This window comes from Sorex araneus, chromosome 4, assembly GCF_027595985.1.
Source record: "Sorex araneus isolate mSorAra2 chromosome 4, mSorAra2.pri, whole genome shotgun sequence".
NCBI lineage: Eukaryota > Metazoa > Chordata > Mammalia > Eulipotyphla > Soricidae > Sorex > Sorex araneus.
Window position 1 is genome coordinate 150621880 of NC_073305.1, and position 26930 is coordinate 150648809.

A 26930-nucleotide genomic window follows, 5' to 3' on the forward strand; every position below is an offset into this window, starting at 1 on the left:
TCCCAATGCTTATGTGATATTTTGGATAGTGACACCTCTCCTAAACCTACAAATGCCCCCACATGCTTCTGCTTTTCTAAAACTAACAGGTAGAAGGTTTCACTCCTTCCTTGCCTCCTAAGGATCTGAAGTAGAAGTACTATAAAAGATATCTCCTTTCTCTCCAAATGCTATTATGAATACTTTTCCAGGCAGTATCTATATGCTCTAAAATTAGGGTGTGTGTTGGGGGGGAGGGAAATCAGTTGAGAATCATTAGAGAATCATTATCATTTAGTTCCAAATTTTTTCATTATGATTAGAATTTTGAGACAAGCAGGAGAAAAACCAGAATCTACTGCTGTGTTACAGGATAATTTGAGGGAAAAACTCCAAAAAATGTGTTTCTTCTTCACTTCAAATAGTATCTAGTGATTGAGTAGCTGACTTTTTTTTCAGTAATGGCTTATTCATGACAAACTTGGAGATTTGAAGTACATTCAGTGTATTGTTCTATGTATAAAAGTCAATGTGGAAACTTTCACTAAAATAAGCATCTGAAAACCAGTCCTCAATACTTTGAGTGCTATGTCATGTTACAGAAATATTCATATGAGGAAGATTCAATCTTTTGCCTCTAGGAAGTTTTATATATATAACATACATATTATATATATATATATATATCACTGTGAGATACAGTTACAAAACTTTCATTTTTGAGCCTCAGTCATACAATGATCAAACACCCATTCCTCCACCAGTGCACATTCTCCACAACCAATGTCCCCAGTATTAACCCCCCCCCTGCCATCCCAGTCCTCACCCTACCTCTATGGCAGACAATTTCCTCCATACTCTCTCTCTACTTTGCTGCCTCTAGGAACTTGCCAGAGAGAAAATTTTTTAAAAAAGGAACATATAAGCATAATAAAAATAGTTTATTATACTTAGGCATATAAGTAAAGCAAAATTATAAAACATACACCTACACATATAAGTTAAGCATAAGTATAATACAGATACTTATGCATATAAGTATACTTACACATATAAGAAGAGCAAACAAAGAAACATATAAGTATAATAAACTTCTTAATAATTTGTATGATTTGTATAATTGTTTTATTGTACTGTTTGATAATATAGAATGTATTGTGAGAGGAGATAGAAAATGAATTGGGGAATGTTTTATAAAGAAGGGAACTTGAGCTTGAACTTAAAAAATGATTTGATAATGGCATCTTCCTTTTGAAAAGATGAATTAATATTTGTTGTATTGCTGATATGGAAGTAGGTGATCCTAGGCAAAAGGTTAACAAACAACAAAGCATATCAAAGCCTTCCATTGTGGGGTATAGCAACCAGATTTATCTGATTTTTTTAAATTTATTTTATTGAATCACCATGTGGAAAGTTACAAAGTTCTCAGGCTTATGTCTCAGTTATACAATGCTCAAACAGCAGTCCTTTCACCAGTGCCCATATTCCACCACCACAAAAAAAAAGTATACCTCCCACTTCCCCACCCCCAAACTCCCCCACCCCCACCTGCATAACTGATAAATTTCACTTCATTTTCTCTTTACCTTGATTACATTCCATATTTCAACACAAAACTCACTATTGTTGTTGGAGTTTCAACACAGAACTCACTATTCTTGTTGGAGTTTATCCCCCAAAAATACGGCCCTATTGACAAGGAAACATTTGATAATTAGTTTTCCACTGATGAGAATGAAGAGATATAAAGTCGAGTGGCCACGGTACGTGGTTTAGGATTTCTGTATTTTAGTAATTAAGTCCAGGAAAATTTAAGTTGGAAATTACATCATTTCCCTTCCTGGGGCAGCATGGAGCAAAAGCTTAGTTCATAGTCTGGAGACATGGCTGCAAGCACTTGCTGGGACCAGAAGTAGTGTAGCTGGCTCTGGATCTTGTTCGTTCAGCAGCAAAGCGGCTGTGCAAAAGCCTGGCCACCCAGGTCAAATCTCGGTGGAGTGCGAGCTGGTATCAGTCCCAGCCTGAGACTGCCCAAGTGTCCCGCTGTTTCAAGTAGACTGATCTGATTAAATCTACTCTTTGCTAGAGGTAGGCACTAATAGAAAATTGGAAAATAGAGCATGAATAAAACAATAGGAAAATGGTTATGACAGAAAAAGGAATTAAGAAAATGATCATGATAGAATAAGGAGCTAAGACTTTATTTTATATGGCATTATGGTAAATGAATTGTTGTATAGTTCATTAAGGCAGAATAGCATCATCCAAAATGTATTTTTGAAAAATTATATCGGTGTCAGTATGAAGAGAAGGCTAGATGAGAAGGGGGAAACATTATGGAAAGGGAATCAAGTTAGGATACCATGGAAATGATTGAGATACTGGGTGCTGAAAGCCTGAACTAAGACAAGTATTGAGATGAAAAGGATAGATATGATTAATGAGTGAAGAAGTGAATTATGAATAAGTAGTGTATAAGAGACATGGAAGAGACTAATAAATAGATTCTTAAGTTTCTGATATGAGTACATGGCAATGTTTCCTGAGGAAAGTAGCATGGATATTCAACTGACTAGTTTGAAGAGGTTGAGTTTGAAGTGTTTGATGAGTATAGAAAAAGTACAGGGACCAGAGTAATAGTACAGCATAAAGGACATTTGCCTTGCACGTGGTCTATCCCCAGCATCTTGTGTGTCCCCAGAGCACCACCAGAAGTAATTACTTCTGAGTGCAGAGCTAGGAATAATCCCTGAGCATTGTCAGGTATGACGCAAAAAGAAAAAAAAAGAAGAAGAAGAAGAAAGAAAAGGGAGTAACTAGTAAGCACTTGCTTATACACACACAAAAAATCCATAAAAAGCATATGGATTTTTTAACTTATGGACTTTCCTCAAAGTTCCCTTAGACATTGCCTTTCTTTAGTATCTTTCTGCCAACTTGTGATGAAGAAAAAAAATCTACACATGTGGAGTTGAGTATGCCCTAATGTTTTATTTCATTTTGCAACAATGCCAGTACATCTTTATCTTCAAAGAACACTGACATATGTCTTCTAGGTAGAAAATCAGTACCTCTCCAGAATAATTCCTCCCAAAGGGAATCCTAGAAAGGCTAATTCCATGAGATATTTCACGCAAAATGATTCCAGAACCAAGTAAGTTTGACTCCGAACATTAAGAGGCACATCTTCATATTAACATCTCTGAAATTACTTCAAGCAACACAGTCATTCCTTTTGAACTAATCTACAGTTTTGTTTTAACCATGTTATAAGAAATTGTGAAGACAGAGGCTGACCAACAAAGAACCCAGAAAAAGTTTTAGTACACTCACTTGTCTAGGGAGACCTCAGGTTGCCAAATCATGTCAGTCAGGGAAAACACTAGGGTGGGACAGGGGAGAAGAGGGAGAGAGAGAGAGAGAGAGACAGAGACAGAGACAGAGACAGAGACAAAGGGGAGGGAGGGAGGGAGGGAGGGAGGGAGGGAGGGAGGGAGGGAGGGAGGGAGGGAGAGAGTGACAGCTGTGGGTAAGTATCTTGTGTCATGGTTCTGGTTTTCATGGAAAGCAGCAGATTAGGCAAGGCGAAATGCTTAGGGTTGAGTAGGTATATTTTTTTAAAAGCACCTGGTGAAATTCATGTTCATTGTGACAAAATTTGCTATTGTGTAACCTAAAATCTTCAGATATCTTGATTTATGTGGGGAAATAGTAAACAAAGTTAAAAACAGCCAATGGTCATCAGTTAAATAATAAGGAATCTGTTTACATAATTTTAAGCAATGGTTAAAATAACTGGCAAACATTTCTAAAAGAATCCCTTTTCATTGGGAATCTTAATTGTTCTAGAGAACTCAAATACCAGGAAATTCATCTTAATCAAATTTACCTAAATAAAATTTGGTCCAAAGCCATATACATCAAGGGGTTTTAAAGTCACACATATCTTTAGAAAGATCAATTTGCTTCTTCAGGCAGCTAATAAACTGCATTTCAAGGACTGGAAGAGTAATGTTTATCTATCTTTATATGTAATTTTGATCACAATCCTTTATTAACCTAATATAAACACAAACTTCCTCTCCTATGAAAGTTTTCTAATTTCAGTCTTTTATTGCTGACTGGGCAAGAGATGAATGCTTTTGTTGGGGGGGATGACGTACACCTTATATACTCAGCAGCTACTATGGGTTTCTGTGCTGATGTCCTTGAAAGATCATGCAGTGCTAGAGGTCAAATCTGGGTCTCCTACCTGCAAAGCATGTGCTCAAGCCCTTTGCACTATGTCTCCAGTTTATTCTTCTATGTCCTAGTGGACTAATGCTCATCTGAGACACGATGGGAACTACTGAGCAATTCAGAAGTTCTCTGTCTAGGAGCTCGTGACATCTGATAAGGACATTTACTGGAAAACCATTATAGGCACAATGTTTTGGACTAATATTTCCCCTTGTTGCCAGTAACTTGAATGAAGTGGGGAGAAGGAAGAGTTGGCAGCCTCAGGAGAGAGTCTGCTGCTTCACCATCTACCCATAGAGGAAGTACCTGGGGAATTCTAGAACTGATAAAAAAAAGAATCTGTTATGAGCCCTTGCATAGTACAAACCTCACTTCCCACCAGCCACCTGAGGCAGCTGTCAAATTGCACATGAAAGCCACTAGCGCTGCATGGCATGGAAGATGACCCTGACACTCAATTTCTGGGGGAGCCCTGGAGTGAGGAATTGTTCTTTACAAGAAAGTGAAGTCAGTCCTGGGCCCTACCTAGGCTCTTCAGGTCCTCTGCCTTGCCCTTACAGAAAAGAATTTCTGGAGGAGACAAATTTATTTTCCAGTAGCACTGTTGCACGGTAGCACTGTCATCCCGTTGTTCATCAATTTGCTCAATCAGGCACCAGTAACGTCTCCATTGTGAGACCTGTTGTTACTGTTTCTGGCATATCAAATACACCACGGGTAGCTTGCCAGGCTCTGCTGTGCGGGCGAGATACCCTCAATAGCTTGCCGGGCTCTCCGAGAGAGATAGAGGAAAATTATTAATTATTAATTATTGGGTCGGTTGTGTGCAAGGCAAACTCCCTACCTGCTGTTCTATCGCTCCAGGAGGAGACAAATAGTGAAGTAAAACTGCTTTTATTTAGAGATTATGAGGTAGGCAAGAGAGAGGGAGAGAGAGAGACCACCAGTTTTCATTTTCAAGAGAGAAGAGAGAACAACACCAGCTTCTCCAGGGGTGGAGAGAGAGAGAGAGAGAGAGAGAGAGAGAGAGAGAGAGAGAGAGAGAGAGGAGGGGCTGGGGGTGGGGCATGTGGGGTAGGGAGGGAGCATTACGTTCACATCTCAGATGCAGATGCAGGCCATGTGCCCCCTTCCCATCCCGAGAATGGGGAGTCACACTGCTTACCTTTACAAAGTGGTTTTATAGTTTTCCCCCCAAGCTACTCCCACTGGGGGTTTTCTACTTAAATAAGACTGTTGCTATGGCGTTGTTAAGAAGACGAGTTTCTTTTAATGGTCCTCTTTTATGTCCCTATCACAGCCCTTTGTACCTGCTACACTGTTTCTCCTTGGGGTCCAGCCTTCTGTGGCCCTTGGCTGGTGCAAGTAATCCAGCAATCATGCTATTGAGCTAGTGACAGAATAACTTTTTCAAATCCCATCTTGTTTGTATTATGCCTCAAGAGTTCACTGGTAGGGGGCGTCCCTACCTACCATCCTGCTTGCCCACTGTCAGTATCGGCCGAGTGCGTGTATGTCTATTATACAGACGTGTCCTGGAACATTTGCCTTCCAATGCTTTAGAGTAAAAGAGGTTTGAAGTGTCGCCTTAGCTTGGGTCATTAGATTTCAAAGGAAATGATTTTGCTCCTTTAAAGGAATGCAGGCTTTACTGAAAGTGAATAAAAACATGGCTCTCAGAAAGTAAGCCTTGAATTTTAATTATAAATAAGCACAGAGGGGATCTCGTGTGTCTATTTTATCCAGCTGCGCAGTTGCATGAAACATCTTGATAGTTCAGTGCAGAGGTTGTGTTAGCCACCACTTGCCCAGTTGGCTTAGTGTCCATTCCTAAAGGCCCTGTGAAGATCACTGAGTGTTTGGTTCGGTTGCCTGCAGGAGACAAGACACCCTTCAGCAAAGGAATAAGGTTCTCCTGGTGTTTTAGGTCAAGTGAGGAGGGGAGAATACACTTCTCTTCCCGAGGTCACCTCCGGAGAGCCTGGCGCTGTTGACGGTCTTCTGATGATGTTCTTCAGTGTCCTTTGTTTTAGCTGTGGAGACTCTGAGCCCTGGGCTCCAGCCATCTCTGCTCTCCAAGTACTCCAGGCCTGGAATTTTGCATCTCAATGGCTCCTGAGATGGGTTGTTTCTGTCAACGTCTTTTTTTTTTTTAATTTTTTTAAAATTTTTTATTTTATTCTTTAATTAGTGATTCACACATTTTAGAACTTGTTTTCCCCTCATACAATGTTCACAAACACATCCCTCCACCAGTGCCCATTCTCCACCACCAATAAACCCAGTATCCCTCCCCCCCATCCCATCTTCCCTCCCCCACCCCACCCTGCCTCTGGGGCAGGGTATTCCCTTTTGTTCTCTCTCACTCTCCAATTGGGTGTTGTGGTTTGCAATAGGGGTATTGAGTGGCCATTGTGTTGAGTCTCTAGTCTACTTTCAGCACACATCTCCCTTCCCGAGCAGGATCTCCAACCACATTTTACTTGGTGTTCCCTTCTCTATCTGAGCTGCCTTTATTAAGTTTCAAATATTGTTTTGCCCAGTAACTTACCAAGAACCCCTATCTTTCTGTCTGCCTGCAACAGTTATATACCTGTGCCAGTAGCAAACCCTGTCAGGGGCGGGGTGAGGGAGGGCTGAGATAGAAACCCCCAGGAGCTGCAGGGTGTGAGGACCTTGAGCAGAGATTCCCACCCAGTAGTCAAAAACTATTAGACTAGCACTGTCGTCTCAGTGTTCATCAATTTTTTCGAGTGAGCACCAGTAATGTCCCCACTGTGAGACTTGTTGTTACTGTTTTTGGCATATCGAATACACCACGGGTAGTGTATTCTGCCAGGCTCTGCCGTGCAGGCGAGATACTCTTCGTGGCTTGCCAGGCTCTCCGAGAGGGATGGAGGAATCGACCCTGAGTCAACCACGTACAAGGCAAACGCCCTACCCACTGTGCTATCACTCCAGTCTAGAGGAAGTGAAATTAGACTAGAGGGAATGAAATTACACATCAAACAAATGTTCCCAATTTCTTTTTTTTACAGTCTCTCATTTCCTTTCTGAGAGCCCGCTGTGATTAATATTTCTATAGGACTTTAGTGCAAAGTTATCAGTTTTCGTCCCCCTTCCCTTCAGTGTAAATGCCTGAACCTTGACGTTCAGTCTCTGATCTTGAAGTTCTCTGGAGTAGCCACAGCCTGCCCCCTAGGCTGCCCGTGCAGACTCACAGGACGCCACTGCCCTCTGCTGTGCATGCAGGGAATGGCACCAGGTCTGGGCATAGAGTTTAGCAGGAAGAGATAGATACCAGACCCCTGCCCCCAAGGAAAGAAATAGCAGATTCCAGCAGACGTGAGCACCTAACCATGTGCTCAGGAGGTCTATCTCACATTTCTAGAAGCTTATGGTAAAGATCAAGAGGTGTTCAGGTTTGGGTCCTTCTAAGGTCCTTCTAAGCCAAGACTCCCCGTGGCTGGCTTCTAAGTTCTCACTGGGTTTGAATTCTGTGTGCATGGTCTCTAGCTTCCTCCTCTAAGAAGGATCTCACACACTGCTCCTGTTTCATGTGGACCTCACCCTTATAACTTCCTTTAAGCTTAATCACCTCTTTAGTTTTTTAAATAATTTGGAGGGGTGTGTGTGGACCATACCCAGTGATGCTCAGCTCTTATCCTGGCTCTCCGGGCTCAGGGGACCTTATGTGGTATCAGCCATTAAACCTGGGTCAGCCGCACGCCAGAAAAGCAACTTCATCTCCCTGTTATCTCTCTGACCCCTGTTTTTATAACTAAAAAAAAAAAGAAAGAAAGAAAAGCATTGGATGATAATATATCAGCACTTTAAAGCTGTATCTCGAAATAAAATCATGTTGTATTTTAGGCTGTAGAAGGTAAAGGGATGCAATTTCCTCCAAATTATTCAGATCCAAACACCTCCTGTGTGACTTCTGGATATTTGAAGTGCCCTGGGCACTGAGGGGGCCGGCTGCAGCTCCTGGACAGTCCCAGCCATGTATGGTGCTCAGCTCTGGGGGTACATGGGTGACCCTCCACGGGGCAGCTCCTCACCAGAGAGCAAGCTGAGACCCCACTCCAGCAGGTATGCCTGGACACGTGGTTTTTGTTTGAGTGGGGCAACTGCTGCAAGGGGCTTTCATCTCTTTAGTCATGGGAAGGCAGCTGGAAGGCCTTCCTTCCCTGTCCCCCCTTCTCTCTCGGAGCTGTCTTTGTGACAGGGTTCGTTGCCCGGTACCCTTTGCCAGCCAACTGTGCAGAGCTCTCTGACAACCTCAAGTCTTTTCTTTGCCCCTCTCTGTGGTCTTTTACATGATTCGCTGAAAGAAATAAAATGTTCCTGGAAGCCTGGTTTAAAGGTTCCTGAGGTTCCTCTGAGCTCTTCTCCCACGGCCGCCTCACTCTGTCTTCCCTCTCTGCTCTGGGATGCACACTGAACAGTGAAAGGCGCAGGACCCGCCTTCAGTGGCTTCTTTTGAGAAGTGGGATGAGACCATTAAAAGGAGGACAGACAGCCGTGGGAAATATCACGAGCCTTGAATTGCGGGGGGTAAAGTTATGGTTTCTCAAGTTCTATGGTCTTTTCTTTTAAATAGTTTGCCTTATAAATCAGCCCTCTAGAAAATGGGTTGGTTTCTAAGTTGTCACTGTCTTTTTTCTCTTTTTGTTTTCGGGCCATACTTGGCAGTTCTCAGGGCCCCCTCCTGGCTCTGTACTCAAGGATCGCTACTGGAGGGGGGGCAAGGATATGTAGTGCTGAGGATCAAACTTGGCTGGCCCCACACAAGGCAAGCATCTTGCCTGCTGTACTATTTCTCCTGCTTCAGCCACTAATCTCTCCTAAAATAAGTACAGTGTATTTGAATATGATATAAAACATTTTAATCATCTGGTAAAAAACATGAAAGGTGTTTTTTAAATGTTATCCTAAGGAGGTTGGGGGGATAACAGAGAGAAGAGGTTCAATGCCCTGCAGTGCAAGGTTCCCCTGAAACTGCCAGGTATAGATTTGGAGGTTACGCAGGTAAAGCATTTACCTTGACTGAAGTCAACTGATGTCCAATATCCAGCACCGCCTGGGGTCGGTCTCCTGGACCCAGTAGGAGTGATCCCTGATAGAAGAACCAAAAGTTATCCCTGAGCACTGCCTGGTGTCTCCGAACCAACACACACACACACACACACACACACACACACTCCAAAAAAAAATGTTATGCAATAGGATTTACGTTGAAAAAATACTGAAAAATGAATTAAAGATGCTTAAACTTGCAGCTCAACACATGCAGGCACCCACCAACTCACACACCTGCACGAAAACTTGTCCTAGATTCTCCCAAATTAACTGGCCTTGGGATAAAAGTTACAATCGATTTATAGACACTTTCATTTGAAAAGAAAACCACAGGAAATTATTCACTGCTCCAAAGCTAATAATTTTCTGTTATTTTTGTTTGATTTTTCTTCTAAAGCCCGCTGGCCCCACACTTCTATGTATTGAACTTCATTCTGTATGTTGTGACCATTTTTTCCAGTTTGTCAGAATCATCGAGTTTGGAAGCAATTCTTTAAGCACAATCACATACATTCCCGCACATGGCTAGGGCAGTACTCAATGTTCAAAAAGTATTTGTTTCTCTATTAATAAAGAATTGTAAGTTTATTGAAGAAGTGTACTATATATTAAATACAAACAGCTGCAACAGCAACCATAAAGAGAAGACCCCCACCAGATTCTGGTCCTCAGTTGACATTTCAGCATATTTTCTATTCTTCTTTCATTCCTTTCTTTCTCCTTCCCCTGCTCATCACTCTTCTATCTGTGTGTCACCTATTTATCTAATCAGTTGTTACAGATTTTACATCCTGTTTGAACGCCTGAGATTGTTTGCTTCCATTCTCTGTCTCTGTCACTCTGTCTTTCTCTCAGAGTATCTGTCTTTCTCTGTCTCTCTCTGTCTCTCTTTCTCTGACTCTCAGTCTCTCTGTCTCTGTTGCTCTCTTGCCCTCTTCTCTGTCTCTTTCTTTGTCTCTCTCTGTTTCTCTCTATCTCTCTTGCTCTCTGTCTGTCTCTCTCATATGTTTTTGTTTTATGGGCCACAGCCATCCATGCTCAGGTACTATTCATAGGTAGCTCTGTTCTGGGGATTGCTCCTGGCAGGCTCAGGGAACTACGTGGTGGTAGGGAATCTGACTTGGCCTCATGCATGCATAGCATGTGCTTAGGCTTTTGAGCAAGTTCTACAACCCCAAAAAGTCCAAGCTTTCTTTCAGGTCTTTAAAAATCAGTCTTCAGGGGCTAGAGAGATAGCACAGCGGGTAGGGCGTTTGCATTGCACGCGGTCGACCCGGGTTCAAATCCCAGCATCCCATATGGTCCCCTGAGCACCGCCAGGGGTAATTCCTGAGTGCAGAGCCAGGAGTAACCCCTGTGCATCGCCAGGTGTGACCCAAAAAAGCAAAAAAAAAAATCACTCTTCAAACATAACTAAGGGGGCAGGCAAGCCCAGAAAAGGTACCAAGTTCTTGGTTGCCTGTTTGACACGTAGAGCTAAGAGAATGATTTGCTTTTTACTTCTCAAGACTCATATTCAAGCTCAAATTAAGAGTAAAATATCATTAATACATTCCTGTTTTAGCATTTATTTATAACATTGGTGGCTTTGATCCTGACAGCAAAATAACATGTCCCTACCTGTTGGCCTCCCACAAAGCTAAAACTATAATTTCTTTCCCTGTCTCTGAACATAATCATATTATTGTGACTGGAATTCCATATTTTGGACCCCATTTATCTCTGGCTATACTTTACAGAATCATCGTGGGACTAAGTTAAAAGGTGTCACCTGCTTCCTATTCAACACCCCCCCTCCCCAAAGTACCACGTTTACTTTATTTTACAGCTTTTGGATCTGTTAAGATTTCCTTACAACTGATATACTGCATATTTCTAAATAGTTGGAACCTACCACCTAATGCTCTGTTTTAATACCTTAATTTTGTAGACCCAGAAAGCTAAATGATTTGCTCTGGGTCACTGAGTTTTTTCACAATCTTGTTACATCAGTTCAATACATACTTAGCACAGTAAGAATCTGGGAAATAGGGGCTAGAGTGATAGTACATTGAGCAGAGAGCTTGCCTTGCATGAAACCAACCCAAATTTGACCCCTAGCATCCCATATGGCCCCCAAGCCTGCGAGGACTAATTCCTGAGTGCGGATCCAGGAGTAACCCCTGAGTGTGATGGGGGTGGCCCAAAAAGAAAAAGAAAATCTGGGAAATAAATGGGTCAACCCATCAATAATCACAAACATTTCATAAACTAAATGGAAATTCTTAAGGAAATGTGACGGACCCCTGGTTAGTCTAAATAAATGAATAATTCACTATGATAGAGCACCTCCTTTTCTTTCCAAACAAGAGGAATGGTGGGACAGTGAAATACTGCCATATGTAAAAATAAGAGACTGAATAAATTATTAACATCTGAAACAAGTACTTGTTTCTCACATGTACATATGCCTCCATCAATCACATTGTAAGTTTCTCTGTCAATGATAATAACATTTTTAACATCTCTCTCTTTTCTTATTTTTTTTCTTTCTTTTTGGTCTTCCCAAAACTAGCCAGCTCAAGATTTCTTCCAGCCTCCTGGTGAAATTGCTCCCTCTTGTGATCATTGAAGAGAAAGGAGACTGAACTTTTTTTTTTTTTAATTTTTAAAATTTATTTTAACATAGACAAAAGCCTTAGCTGTTGCTGTTAATAGAATACTAGAATTTAAATCAATTAGATAGCAAAGCTTAGCATTCTAGGGTTGAAGCTTATTCGATTTTAAAAAGGCACAATAGGGGCTGGAGCGATAGCACAGCAGGTAGGGCATTTGCCTTGCACGCGGCCGACCCGGGTTCGATTCCCAGCATCCCATATGGTCCTCCAAGCACCGCCAGGAGTAATTCCTGAGTGCATGAGCCAGGAGTAACCCCTGTGCATCGCCGGGTGTGACCAAAAAAGCAAAAAAAAAAAGCCACAATATTAAAATTAGTAAGTACAAAGTATATGTGAACATTGTTATATCTGATCATGATGTTGCTAGGTCCTTCTTAAGAATTTATTAAGCTGTTTGTTGCTAATTGAGCCCTCAGTCTTATTATATTTGTTTGATGAGTTAGTTTATTGACATCTATGTTACTTTCCTATCTATTTGGTGTGCTCCTACTGAAATGTCACTATTGAGGAATTAGGAGGTGTCATGCTATTCAGAGACTTCAGGTTCTTTGGTCTGAGTTGACATGGTAATGACTGTGGGGGGTGGACCTAGCAGCTGGAGCTTTAGGAAATCGGGGGTTTGGGGAGAGATTACCCACCCCAATTCCAAGAAGCCCTAGAGTTCTTGTTTGGACACCTGGTACCTGAAATTATTTGCAGTTTGGCCTCTCTGCAGAGAATATTCAAGAAGTGGTATTTTTTTTTTTTTTGCTTTTTGGGTCACACCGGCAATGCACAGGGGTTACTCCTGGCTCTGCACTCAGGGATTATCCCTGCTGGTGCTCAGGGGACCATATGGGATGCTGGGAATTGAACCCGGGTCGGCCACGTGCAAGGCAAACGCCCTACCTGCTGTACTATCGCTCCAGCCCCAGAAGTGGTATTTTTAAAATGAGCGCATTTAGGGCAAAGTTGAGTCTGATCCTCAAAACATGTATTTTCTATTTTTCTCATTATGTCTCTTTCATAGAACTACACACCTTTTTATTCATGAAGACATTTGCAGTATGCTCATCTTTAAATAAACCTTATGTTTATGTGTCAAAAACATAAGAGGAAAAGCTAATTCATTTTCAATCTTTTGTTGATTCAAAGCAACCAGGGCCTTATTTCTAAAGAATCCATACTGTGGTGACAACTTTCAGACTAGCAAAGAAAGACTTTTAAATCAGGAGTCATAAGGAGACATCTTATGGAGAGAGTGTATCTGTGTGGGTGAACTAAAGTTATCCTTTTTGATAGACAAGGGATTGTTTTGAATTGTTTTAATTGGGCCTTATAGAAAAGAGAACCAGAGTATATGAAGGGAAGACGAGGTGGCATTTACAAAAGGGATTAGAGAAGATTCTTTCAACATGATTATTCTGCTTCGTCCCTTTCTGCAGATGGCCAACCTGCAATGAATGTCCCCATACTTGATTCTTCCCCGGTTCCCTTTATTTTCACAACATAAAAAGGAAAGCACAGCTAAGTGGTAGAAAAATAGGATGCTTTTAGCACCTGCATGAATGGAGATACACATGCTCACAAAATAAAGTTGCTGGGATCTCGTAGTTGCATTTGATAGAACAAATGAGAGCAAGACAAAGAGCTGGCCGAGGAGATAGAATTCTAAAAGCCTTCTACAGCAGAGACGTGCTGAGAGGAAAGCACATTCAAAGTTAGTCTTTTGATATATGATGTTGGCGGGAGCCCACTTCATTACGTCCAGTTGTGCCTTCGTTTTGGAAGTGACATCTAATAGAAACAGATGGCAGGGCTTAGCCATCTTCTCCTTAACAGCAGGAGAACTGAAAATCACTGCATCTCCAAGGATGTCCACCAGGTATGCAGAACAAAGCCAGCCGACTGAGAAACCTTTACACATAGTAGCTGCTGAAAGAGTGCCTGGTAAATAAGCAAGAGCGTGAGGCGAACCTTCAATCTGCTGTGACATTTAAATGAGGCTGTTCTAGCCAGAGAGACTCCAGACTCTGGGAGTCCTCTGCGAGGATTGGTTGGCATTGTAAGGTAGGGAGTGAAGAAGAAACAAACTTAAAGCTCACAGGAGGTGAGGTTTGTTTAAATAATAGAAAGTAATTAGGCTGAAGAGAAAAATCAGTGATGGCATTTTATAATTACAATTAATTTAAAGGTTAATTTCCTTTGGTGCTAAACTCTTATTTAAAACATTTACCAGGAAAGGAAATTAGGATGTTGCTATCAAGAGGCATTGCGGGCTTCTGGGAACGCATGTCTATTATCACTTGAAAATTAGGTTAGGCCCAAAGTGGGAATTTCCACTCATTTTTGTGTAAAATACATGGGGGTCAGGCCTGAGAGTCAGCAGGCATGTCTGGGGCAGGCAGTGCCAGATTTGCATTTTTTGTTTATTTATGGGATTAATTGCAAGTGTTTCCAACAAAGGATCCTAGTTTATACATGAACAATCTGGACACAGAAAGAAAATTGGATATGGATTGCTGCCTTTGTAACTAATGAAGTTGATGTTAAAGGAATTCCCAAGAGAAAGGCTGTGAAAGGAACCAGTCACATGGCCATACACCTTCATCACTGAAGTAAATGGGTCCGGGGACACTATTTCTGTTGACGCCATGCTTGCCAATCCTAGTCCCCCTTTCCCAAGTCTCACCTTTTTCATCACTGGACTGGATTACAAATTGGGAATTTTCATCATTCCATTTTTCAACTGGGAACGGTCATGTCTCAGGTTCCAATGGTTACTGATGAAAAAAAAAATCACTGATGAAAAAAATAAAAGTCTTACTATAACTTGTTTTTCTTAAAATTACAGTTTCTAGAATTTATAGACAAAGTAATAGATAATAGATTAGGTAAATTATAGACAGATGCTAAGTAGATAGATAGATAGATAGATAGATAGATGTTGATAAGTCTCATTCAGCAACAGAACATTCTGGGAAGTTGCTTAATGAAAAAATGATAAATATAAAATCAGTAGTAACAACCAGAGAGAAATAACTGCTTTACATTGATCTTTTATATTGACTCTACCTTTGCAGATATTCCCCCTTTAAGCACTCTATTCTTGCTGTTGGCATGTAAACCAGCCACAGAAATACAAAGTTATCACTGTATCACTGTATCACTGTCATCCCTTTAATCACTAATTTGCTCGAGTGGGCGCCAGTAACGTCTCCATTCGTCCTCGCCCTGAGATTTTAGCAGCCTCTCTTTACTCGTTCTTCCCAGCGGTGCCACATTGGAGGCTCTTTCAGGGTAAGGGAAATGAGACCCAAGGCCCATAATTGTTACTGTATTTGGCATATCAAATACGCCACAGAGAGCTTGCCACGTTCTGCCGAGTGGGCAGGATGCTCTCGGTACCTTGCCAGATTCTCTGAGAGGGAGAATAGGCTATAGGAGGTTGAGCGGCCAGGAATGTTTTATAGTCTGTGAATCTTGGCCATTGATGGGATTACAGAGCACTGGGGGCAGTTTGTGGGTGTGGCTGCCAAGCTACTGGAAAATGAGGGGTCTGTGTGGAGAAGGCCCAGTCCCGATCTGAGCAGGCTTGGAGATCCCAGCCCCGGGTTCCACACATCTGGGTTCCTCTGCCGGTTCCTTCATGAGTGAGGCTTGTCCGAACATGTGGAGAGGGGCCTTGAGCATGGTTGTGGCTGGGTTCCGGATGTCTTCGGCTGCTTTTGGCAGACTCTCTTGCCCCTGAGCCTGGATGTCTTCACCGGGGCCCCTCGGAGCCGGGTGGGTTGAGTTTCCCTCCCCGCCCTGAGCTGAGCCCCGGCAGCTGAAGTCAAAGTTATGCAGAATAAAAAATTATTATACAGATTATCAGTCACCTACTTTAATCCCCACATTGTACAGTTGAGGAAAGGAACATTAGAATTGACTTGCTCCAAGTCAAACACTAAGATTGAGGCAGCACTTAAGCCTCCCAATTCTGTTTTGATTTTTCATATTACTTTACTGTAATACTCAAGATAGAATGTTCCAGCACATACTGACTCCATGTTAGGCTTTGTTCTTCTTCACTGGGGATGAGGCAGAGACCCAAGTGCAGGCTCTCCTCACCTTCAGCAGCACACGGCTGCACACAGGTGGAATTAGGCTGAGAAAAGATGACACTTCCAACAGGGGGAGTTGAGGTGTGTTAGAATTGCACCCTGTGGATGTCTCATCCAGTCCAAAGGACTATAGAAATTTCCTTGGAGAAATTGACATTTCCCCTGTACCTGAAGGAAAAAAATACGAGGACTATGTAGAAGTTAAGAACCAAAAAAAAAAAAAAAAGGTGTACCTTTCAAAAAGTGGATTGCTTTCCTAATGCATATTGAGCAAAATGTACACCATAATTCCACACAGGAATGATCTTAAGTGTTTTAATGAGCTCGCTATAGCAAATCTAATTTCAACTTTCCAGAATATCAATAAAAATGTTAGAGCAACCAGTGGGCATTCTCTTTCCAGAAACTGCTGCTGTAGTGCTAAAGAAATGATTAATTTTGCCTGAGGAGTTATGTGATTTTTTTTTCCCTTTTCTGGAGGTTGAAAAATGAGGCAAAGGTTGTTAAAAGTTGGCAAAAAATTACATGGAAAAAAACATTGCTCTATTGGGTGATTAAAACATGCATACTTTTTGTTTGCTTGTTTTAGTAAATATTCATACCTTGCTATGCCCACAGCCTAATTAAAACCACTGCACTTAAGTGGGTTGAGTCTTCTAAATATATCCTGAGTGTCAGCGAAAAAGACATAGCCAGTCATGTCTATCTAACTCACCTGGAGCTTGGAATAATGGTTCCCTCTAATTTCCGCTGAAAGCTTTGTCATATGAAGTTGAATGCGTTTCTAATAGGGGCGGACAAAACAGACAAGTGAATCAATGGAAACTATACAAATGCCATCGCACAAGATGATGAGACACTTTGAGAAGAAGTTTTCTTAGCTATTTCACCCTATTCTTGAGGTTTCCTTAGGATTGTTGACAGTATTAAGGCAATGTGACCACATAATGTTTGGAACCTAGACGTACAATGATCTGACCTCTAGCTCATACCACCTCCATCACCACTCACTTTATCAACCCTCATGGTTTCCTTCTTCAAGGACCGCCTGGATCACCTTCATTGAGAAGGAAAGGGAAGGTGTTTCTAAAATCACAAACTTTAGTCCATTTATCATTTCTAACTATTATAACTATTATTGTCATACTGGCCTCTTCTCTATCCTAATTGCCCTTTGCCCCACACACACTTGTGTTGAAAGTAGGTAAAGGGATTTTCACTGTATCACTGTCATCCTGTTGTTTATCGAACTACACAAGCAGGTATCAGTAACATCTCCATTCGTCCCATTCGTCTCATTCGACCCCTGAGATTTTAGCAGCCTCTCCTTGATCCTCTTTCCCAATGATATGAGGCTCTTTCAGAGTCAGGAGAATGAGACCTGTTATTGTTACTGTTTTTGGCATATCAAATACACTATGAGTAGCTTGCCAGGCACTGCCATGTGGGAGGGATACTCTTGGTAGTTTGCTGGGCTCTCTGATATATATATATATATACATATGTATATATATATCTTTCCCTCTATGATTTATATTTCCCTCTATGATTTTATGGAAAATGGGTAGGGAGTGTCTTATGATGTGGGATTTATAGATATATTGATAGACAGACAGATAAACAGATAGATAGTTAGATAGATAGATAGATAGATAGATAGATAGATAGATAGATAGATAGATAGATAGATAGATGATAGATAGCACAGCGGGTAAGGTGTTTGCCTTGCACTCGGCCAACCTAGGTTCGATTCCTCTGTCCCTCTCAGAGAGCCCAACAAACTACCAAGAGTATTCTGCCCACACGGCAGAGCCTGGCAAGCTCCCCATGGCGGATTCGATATGCCAAAAACAGTAACAACAAGTCTCACAATGGAGACGTTACTGGTGCCCGCATGAGATGGTGAGATACTCTTGCCGGGCTCTGAGAGCTTGCCGGGCTCTCCGAGAGGGATGGAGGAATCAAACCCATGTCTGCCATGTGCAAGACAAACGCCCTACTCGCTGTGCTATCACTCCAGTCCATATATGTATATATATATATATACACACACATATATATATACACACACATATATATGTATATATATGTATTGCAAATCATAATGCCCAAAGTGGAGAGAAAGAGAGAGAGAGAGAGAGAAAGAAAGAAAGAGAGAGAGAGAAGGAAAGTGTCTGTCACAGAGTAAGGAGGGGGGGGAGTGGAGAAGAGGGAAACTGGGAACCTTGGTGTTGTTGGAACATTATATGACTGATATCCAGTCCTGATAAACTTTGTTACTATGTGATTCAATAGAGGAAAAAATAATAATAAAAATAAAATCAGCAATTCTTAAATTAGACCTATCTATTTATTCTCTTTTCTCTCTCCATGTTTTCTGAAGCCCTTTTCGAGAAAAATTTCTTCATCCATCTTCTGGAGCTTCCCTCCAAGAGATCCTTTCTTTTCTGGGTTTGATCTTTCTACTCCTCGTCTCTCTGTATGACTGACAGCAGCACACTCCTTAAGTGCTTTCGTTCCGTTCGTTCCTTGCTTTCACTTCCTTCGGGTTTAGATTTCAGCATCCAGGCCTGAGACGCATTGTCTCTGCTTCTGATCTTGGGGTGCTGCAGATTGTTGGAGAATGTCACTTCAGCCTGCCTCTGTGGCTCCTTGCTGCTCTGCCAGGCTTTCGCCCCTTCCTCACCTGCCACAAAACACATGCAAACCTCCTTGTGGTTACACAAGTCTGGGGCACTTAACCTTGAGAAAATCAGAGCTACTCAACACAAATACATTAACTCTTCCCTCCCAGGACTTCAACCCTTCTCTCCTCTGGCAATTACCCTTTGTCTCTTTGCAACCCTGCCCTGATATGAAAGAAACTGTTTCTCTCTGAAAGAACTCTTTAGCCAGCTTTTATCTCATCCCTTCCTGCTATCAGAGGCTTTATTCTCACACATCCCTTTTGCCTACAAACTTATCAAAGACTTGGAGACCATGAATCAGTCCCCATCTCACTGTCCTTCCTGACAATATACAAAATGATTTTCTGCCACTGTCACTGTCATCCCGTTGCTCATTGATTCGCTCAAGCAGGCACCAGTAACGTCTCTCATTGTAAGACTTATTGTTACTTTGTTTAACGTATCGAATATGCCATGGGCTCGATACTCTCAATAGCTTGCCAAGCTCTCCAAGAGGGGCTGAGGAATTGAACACGGGTTGTCCACGTGCAAGGTGAACACCCTATTGCTGTGCTATCGCGCCAGCCCACAAGATGATTTTAAATAAAAAATATTTGAACTATGTAAATTCAGTTCTGTCTATTTTTTTTATTTTTTAAAAAATATACAGAGATACAGAGCTACAAAGCTAATCATGGTCCGATTTTAGTCACACTGTGTTCCAATACCCATCCCTCCACGAGTGTACATTTTCCACCATCCGAGTCCCCAGAACTCCCTCCAGCCTACCTTTATGTAAGGATGGAAGGCAGTTTCCTTCTCTCTCTCTCTCTCTCTCTCTCTCTCTCTCTCTCTCTCTCTCTGTGTCTATCTCTCTCTTTTCTCTCTCTGTCTCTCTCTCTTCCCCACTCACTTTAGGGTATTTATAATTTCAAGACAGGTACTGAGAAGTTAACATGCTTCTTCCTTTATCTGTTTTCAGCACACAATTCTTTGTCAGGGTGGTCCCTTTTCCCTCTCAACTGCCTTCTCCCTCAGCATTTGAGATAGGCATCCAAACACGGACCAATCCTCCTGGCCCTTGTTTCTACTGTCCTTGGGTATTGGCCTAGTAAAAGAGACCAAGATACAAAGACAGCCCACAGATTGGGAAAAAAAAAACATTTACCCAATGTCCATCTGATAAGGATTTAATATCCAATCTATAAAAGGCACTGGTAGAACTTTATAGAAAAAAAATCCAACCCTATCCAAAAATGGGGGGAAGAAATGAGCAGAAACTTTCTCAAAGAAGAAATACAAATAGCCAAAAGACACATGAGAAACTGCTCTGTATATATTTTCTTCTCTTTGTTTAGGTTTTTTTGTTTTGTTTTGAGGGGGATGGTAGACTTGCTCCATGATGCTCGGGGACCATGGGGCCACTCACTGCTGCTGTCCCAGGAGTGTGGGCCTAAGGGTCCTGTGCTCCACCCAAGCAGTGAGAGGCTTCTCAGACCTGCTGGTGCTGGGGCCAAACCAGGACACACGCTAGTGGTGCCTTGTGAGGCTTGGGAGATGCTGAATGTTCATCTTTGGTCCTGATGCAGCAAAGCAGATGTTCCATGCCTTTGAGCCATCTCCCTGACCCCAGTACTTTTTCCTCTGTGATATAAATGATCTTCCATTTTTCTGTATCACATAAGCTCATTCTATTCTTTGTCCCTCACAGTAAACCACAAAGATGAAAGGTTTCCAAAGATCTGCCACTTGCCTTAAGGTCTGCTGATGACTTCTACGCTGTGTTATGCCTTAAAAAAAGTTTAGGAAATTCTATTTAAAAATTTCTCCTGCGATGGGAGATAGTACAGGAGCTTGGAGAACCACAGTGGTTCCCTAGTGTCACAGTATCCTGGCCTTGAACTCGTCATCCTGGTTGGCCCAGCAGCATTAGGGGTAGTTGCATCATCCTTAGCAATGCTTGTCAGGGCCTCTTGCCAAAAATCACAGAAACAAAAACCAACAAAAAACCTCTCCTTTAAAATAATTTTTTTATTATAACACCATGACTTACCAAGTTGTTCATAGTCCAATTGTTTCAGGCCTTAAATGTTCCAACACCAATCCCACCGTCAGTGTGACCTTCCTTCCACCATGTGCCCAGTTTTCCACCCACCACCTCTTGCAGGCACAAACAGATTTACTTCAGATTGTCTGATAGAACACAAAGGCAAATGGAATTCTCAAAACCTTAGATCAATTTGTAGTCAATCTGTGATCATTGTTACAGCTCACACTTGTCATTAGATTGTCTAAAGATCTAATCTGCTATTTAGTTCTAGCTGAGCCTTCTGTGTTTTGTTTAGACTCACAGAGCTTGGTGGTCTTCTACACAAAACCTGTCCTTTTGATCATTTTCACTACCTATTCTCCTGGCTTGAAAATAGCACATTCTCTCAGCAAAATACTTCAATTAGCTATTTGAAAACTGCTTTAAAACATCTTTGTATAAATCTCTTTTAAGGAGAGATGAGATCACAAATCTATCACAGACTTGCCTTTAATATACACGTCTCTAAGCATCACGTACAAAACAAATCTGTTGATAGCTGGGCAACATTGGAACTGTTTTGTGATGCTCATTTCACAGAGGACAGAAATGAGGCTCAGAGAAACAGTGACCTGCTTCCAGGTGGGATGCAGATAAGAAGTGAAAAAATAATGGTCAGAGCATAGTACAGTGGGTAGGGCACTCATCTTACATGTAGCCATCCTGGGTTCAATCCCTGATACCCTTTGTCATCCCCTAAGCACCACCAGAAGAGATCCCTTAGTGTAGAGCCAGAGGTAAACCCTAAGCACCACCAGGTGTGACTCAAAATAACATCTGTAAATAAGACAAAGAAGTGAAGATCACTCCCTGTGATCTGTCAAAAGACAAAAAACTACCAAAGGGTAGTCTTGGATAATTAGTGACTATTTCTTCACAAAGTTCTGACCTCAGGATGTGTTTCTCCCCGTCTCATCTAAGAATTGCCTCTGAAACTAGCAGGAAGCAGTGAGGCCAAAAAAAAAAAAAAAAGCCGAACAGTTCAAATAGGACTTAGAACTTGTATATCATTCTTGTGTAAGGCGAACGTGATAACCACTACACTACGGAAACGCCGTTGGTGTAGCTTTTGTTTGTTTTTTTGTTGTTGTTTTGGGAATAGGGTAGCTCAGAGCTAACTCCTAGCTCTGAACTCAGGGCTCATCACTGTTCTTACTCAGGGGACTATTAGTGGTGGCAGACATCAAATGTAGGGTCTGCCTGTTGCAAGACAACAATCTTACTTGCTCTACTATCTCTCCATAATTCTTATATATATTTTAGAAACTAACGGGTAAAGTGGCTACTTAAACAAGTTATAACTAAAGGGGGAGAGATAGGACAATATTTCTTGTGATACCATTTTAATGATTGATTTTCACTCTCATTGATTAGCATATGTACCTGGTGTAGCAAGTTTAGAGTATAAAAGATCTGCCTTTGGTAGATCTAAGAGAGATTTATGGAAACCAAAGCCCTGACCCATTGAGAAAATATATTTATTGAGTAAGGTTAGACTAGGAAGCATCTGTAGTGAGTCCAATTAATAAGCCTCATTTCATTCAAGGTGTGTGATTTTTCAACCAAAGCACTCTATAGCCTAACACTTCATGACCTTTCAGACAATGACAAGACAAAGTACCTCTACAGCGAATTATGTTTTCCTAATTAGAAACATAAGCAGCATAAAGTTCACTCAGGGTTTTTAGCCCAGACCTCATAGCTGAATTGCTGTTATCAAATAAGTCTGCATAGGTATAAAGCAGATCTGTTTATGAATTTGACTTTTGCTTGGTTATGGCTTAAGTTCCTTTTGTGCAACTGGAAATAAGTGCTCTTGAAACTCTTACCTACTGAGGTAATGCTTAAATACTCTGTTTTCATAGACCCATGCAAGTTTCTAATATCTTTAGTGAGTTCTTCTAAATATTTTGTCTTGGCTTTCTGAGAACTGCCTTTTAAAATTTCCCCTCATGGCTTTTTTAACACTGTCACCAAAAGGGAGGATGTTGACTGGTACCTTTGTCATTAAAACCAAGGAATGATTGTGTATTACTCTACCCCACTGCCAATATGTAGTTAAAAGGCAGTCTTACAATTGCTTAACACAGTGTACATGATTAGAAGGATTAAATAAAAGTGAAATTTACAGCAGGGAATATATTTTAGCAAAGAATATCTATTCAGAAAACATTTTTCTCTAACTTACTGAGTTCTAAATTCTGTGCTTATTAATGTCATTTAATAATAGTTATTAAACGGATATGGTACTTTTCTAATTTAAAATAATTATACCTCCTTGTGCCCCAATAGGTCAGTATATGTCAACATACCCTTGTCATAGATAGGAAAACTAAGGCAAAGAAAATCCTGTAACAATTGCAAAGAAAATGATAACATGCCTGCATTGTATTCAGAGGACCAAAGACAAATATCTGCAAGTACAAATTTATTCTGTCACCTTCTTCTCAATTGTGTATCTGTGTTTAGGATGCTCTGTGCTGACTAGAAGAACAATGTTTTTCTACTGATTATCAGCATTTGTAATGATTAATAACACTCGTCATTGAATGACCCTCTCACCATTGTCATTCTGATGCTGAAAGACATCTCAGTTCCTTTCCTTCAATGCCTCCAGGACCCTAGAGACTACAACAATGGCTGCTTAGCTGTGATACCAAAATGTTCCTTTTATCTCACAGGACATAGGCAACACAAATAGTCTAATCTATTATAAAGTATCTTAAAAGTATCTTTAGTAATGTTCAAGACCTTATGGAGGAAATGATAAAAGCTCTAGTCAAATTTCACTCAGATACTGTACCAACATCACACTGCAATTGTTATCTATATACATGATATATGTGTGTATATATATCATGTACATATGTATGATATGTGTGTATATATATCATGCACACACTATATGGGAATCGAATGCAGCATGATGCTGTTATAGTATCTGAGTGAAATTGTATAATGTTGACCTGGGTTCTATTCCTCTGTCCCTCTTAGAGAGCCAGGCAAGCTACAGAGAGTATCCCGCCCGCATAGCAGAGCCTGGCAAGCTACCTGTAGCATATTCGATATGTCAAAAACAGTAACAAGTCTCACAATGGAGATGTTACTGGTGCCCACTCGAGCAAACTGATGAACAATGGGATGACAGAGCTATGTGCTATGTTATGTATACCACATATATAAAACACATATAAATATATAAAATAAAATAGTCTAAAGGGTCTGCTTTTTCGGGGGAGGGAGGAGATTTTTGGGTCATACCAAGCAATGCTCAGTGGTTACTCTGGCTCTGCACTCAGGAATTACTCCTGGCAGTGCTCAGAGGACCAATATGGATGCCAGAGATTGAACCCAGGTCAGTCGTGAGCAAAGCAAATGCCCTATCCACTGTACTATCACTGTAGTCCCATGTCTACATATTTTCTTCGATAAATGCATATGGACAGTTTCACAATCTTTCTGCTATTTGGAAGCTACTGTGCCAAACAGTTATAAGAAAAACATCTAATGAAGATTATACTATCGTGCTGAAATCAACAAGCAAATAAATAGCTTTATAAAAGTCATGTTGCAGTTAAAATGAGCTGAATACAGAAAAAATATACCACTAAATATTCCAGCAAGTCCTAATTTGTCTTGTACAGATTGCAGCTACATTTTCCTTTCCCAAATAGTTTGCTGGTTCTTGCAACATTTATGTACAACTCAAATACTTCATTTCCAAAATGAAGCCAATACCAACTCCCTCCTGAATTCCTTTTGCTCTCATAAAGGCAACATATCTAATAATCAGCTTTGAATATTGCCCTTTGTGTTGCTTCCCTCAAGTTGGACAGTTTGTTGAATCCTAAGTTTTCTACCTTTTTGTCTACATAAGTGGTACCCATTGTCACTTCTCTTTCTCGTTCTACTAATTATAATTCAGACCTCCAATAGATCCACTGTCTTTCACATTTTCTGATATGCATTGAAATAAAACAAACAATGTACCTGGTAGCTATAAAGACAACATCCCTTCTTACTTGGAAAGCATTACTGTGATCAGAGTTACACAAGATAGAACTGAATATAAATAAGCGCTTTCTTCTCAAGGAAGAAAGAACTGCATAAATGTTTATATGGTATCCTGAATGTGTTATCAGACACAAAGGAAATGTACTAAGCCTTGAAGGACACACGCCTTATCACCTCTTAAGGAGACAAGGTATCTCATTCATAACCATCACTGTCAAACCCAGCACTGGTGGTTTTTGCTTTAACACTGGATTAAAATTGAACATTCCTAGAGTATTATGTTAGAGATGTGAGTAGAATGAAACTAATTTTCTAGAAAGAGCAAAGGAAAAAATGCTGAGGAGCAATTACCAAAGAGACCATGTACAATCAATAGAAGACGACTTAGAACTCAAATAATTCTGTTAAATGAATAACATAAAGAGAAAACAAAAGTATAATGATTTTATTTTTAGTCAAAAAATGTGATGTAAAACTTTTGATAATCTTCCAGGAGTTTACTGAATGACATGAATTAAAAGCAGAAATCTATTTTTACCCTACAAATAATGAAAATTTAGTGTCTGGCTTCTAGTCCATCTTCAATAGTTATGTGAAGTGAATCAGCATTTATCTATAAAATGAAGATAATTATTTTTGATTACCCACAGCAATGTTGTGGACCAAAGTGATTATTACTTAATGGGCTTTAGAAACTGGTAAGCATTTTTGCAGTTGTTGGAAATTTATTTTATTTTCATTACCAGGAATCAAAGAGATTCATGATTAGTAAAGAGAATACATTAAAATAAAGAAATAAGTTATGGTGCAAACTTGTAGAACCTATCACATTTTCTCTGAGAAAACTTGTCAGATATCTTATGAGCACTATTTCTCAGAAAAAAATTTTGACATTCCAACCCAGGTTTGATTCCTCTGACCCTCTTGGAGATCCCAGCAAGCTACCAAGAGTATCTCGCCCACACAACAGAGCCTGGCAAGCTACCCGTGGCACATTCAATATGCCAAAAATAGTAACCAGTCTCACAATGGAGACGTTACTGGTGCCCACTTGAGCAAATCAATGAACATTGGCATGACAGTGATACAGTGATACAGTGACAGTATTAACCTCTATAGGACCTTAAAAATAACATATCATTAGATAAAGAAAATAAAGACAAGATAAAGATAAAATAAAGACAAAAGAATTATAACGTATTCTAAAAATGTAAGCTTCCCAATAATTTATTTTTTGGAGGAATAAATTTCTTCTACCTCTCTTTTCCACCTACATAATACCCCCAAAAAGCTTCAGATGTACTTAAGGCAACACTTTGTAAAAGGTGCAAGCAATCAGTGTTACCATGCTGACCACCACGATCTTAATTATAGTGGTTGCTCAGATCCAGTTTATTACTACTTGGTCTTTATTAGGAAGACATTCAAACAACTTCTATGAAAAGATGCTTGTGGAAACTGACCCTACAAAATTTCCTTGGTGGGAACTCAGGCTTTGTACAAAATAAACTACAAAAAAAAATACCCCCTTGATTCTGATTTTAATTTGAATACTCCCTTATGACTGGAATGGTGACAATCTATCCTGGCTACAGACAGAGCCTTATCTTTTCTCATCTTGTTCTGAGTCACTCCTGTTCAAATCTCCTCAGAACATGACTGATTAAAAAGGTCAGCGAGATCAGAACAGTTGCAATCCCTCCATCAGAGCTTGTGTTATCCTCCCCAACTGAAACTTGTGAAACAGCTCTATCAACTCACCTACTACACAGGAGGTAGATAAGTTGGTGGATAATCAGAACAAGCTCCAAGACAATACAAGTTCCATCTCTGTACATGCTGCAGACATCTCAGTTCCTCCTTCAAGTTGGAGAAATACTTTGTCCCTGACTTATTTGGGTTCAGATTCAACACATTGGATTTGAAGATTAAGCTTAATTTTTTCAGGTTATTTTTTGGTTCTCTTTGGCTTATAATTAGCACCTGGGGTTTGCATGTTTGATTATACTATCCAGCTCAAGCCCCAGGAAATAACCTAAAGAAATATTTTAAAATAATAATAGCAAGAACACTATTAGCCTATGAGTTTGATTTGGATCTTATTTTCAGTAGAAAT

The 26930-nt window shown here is 40.6% G+C and overlaps 1 protein-coding gene across 3 annotated transcripts in view; it reads left to right on the forward strand.

Annotated features, from left to right (window-relative positions):
• Positions 1-26930, forward strand: part of NKAIN2 (sodium/potassium transporting ATPase interacting 2) — a 1086277-nt gene that overhangs the window by 1047048 nt on the left and 12299 nt on the right. The window lies entirely within an intron of this gene.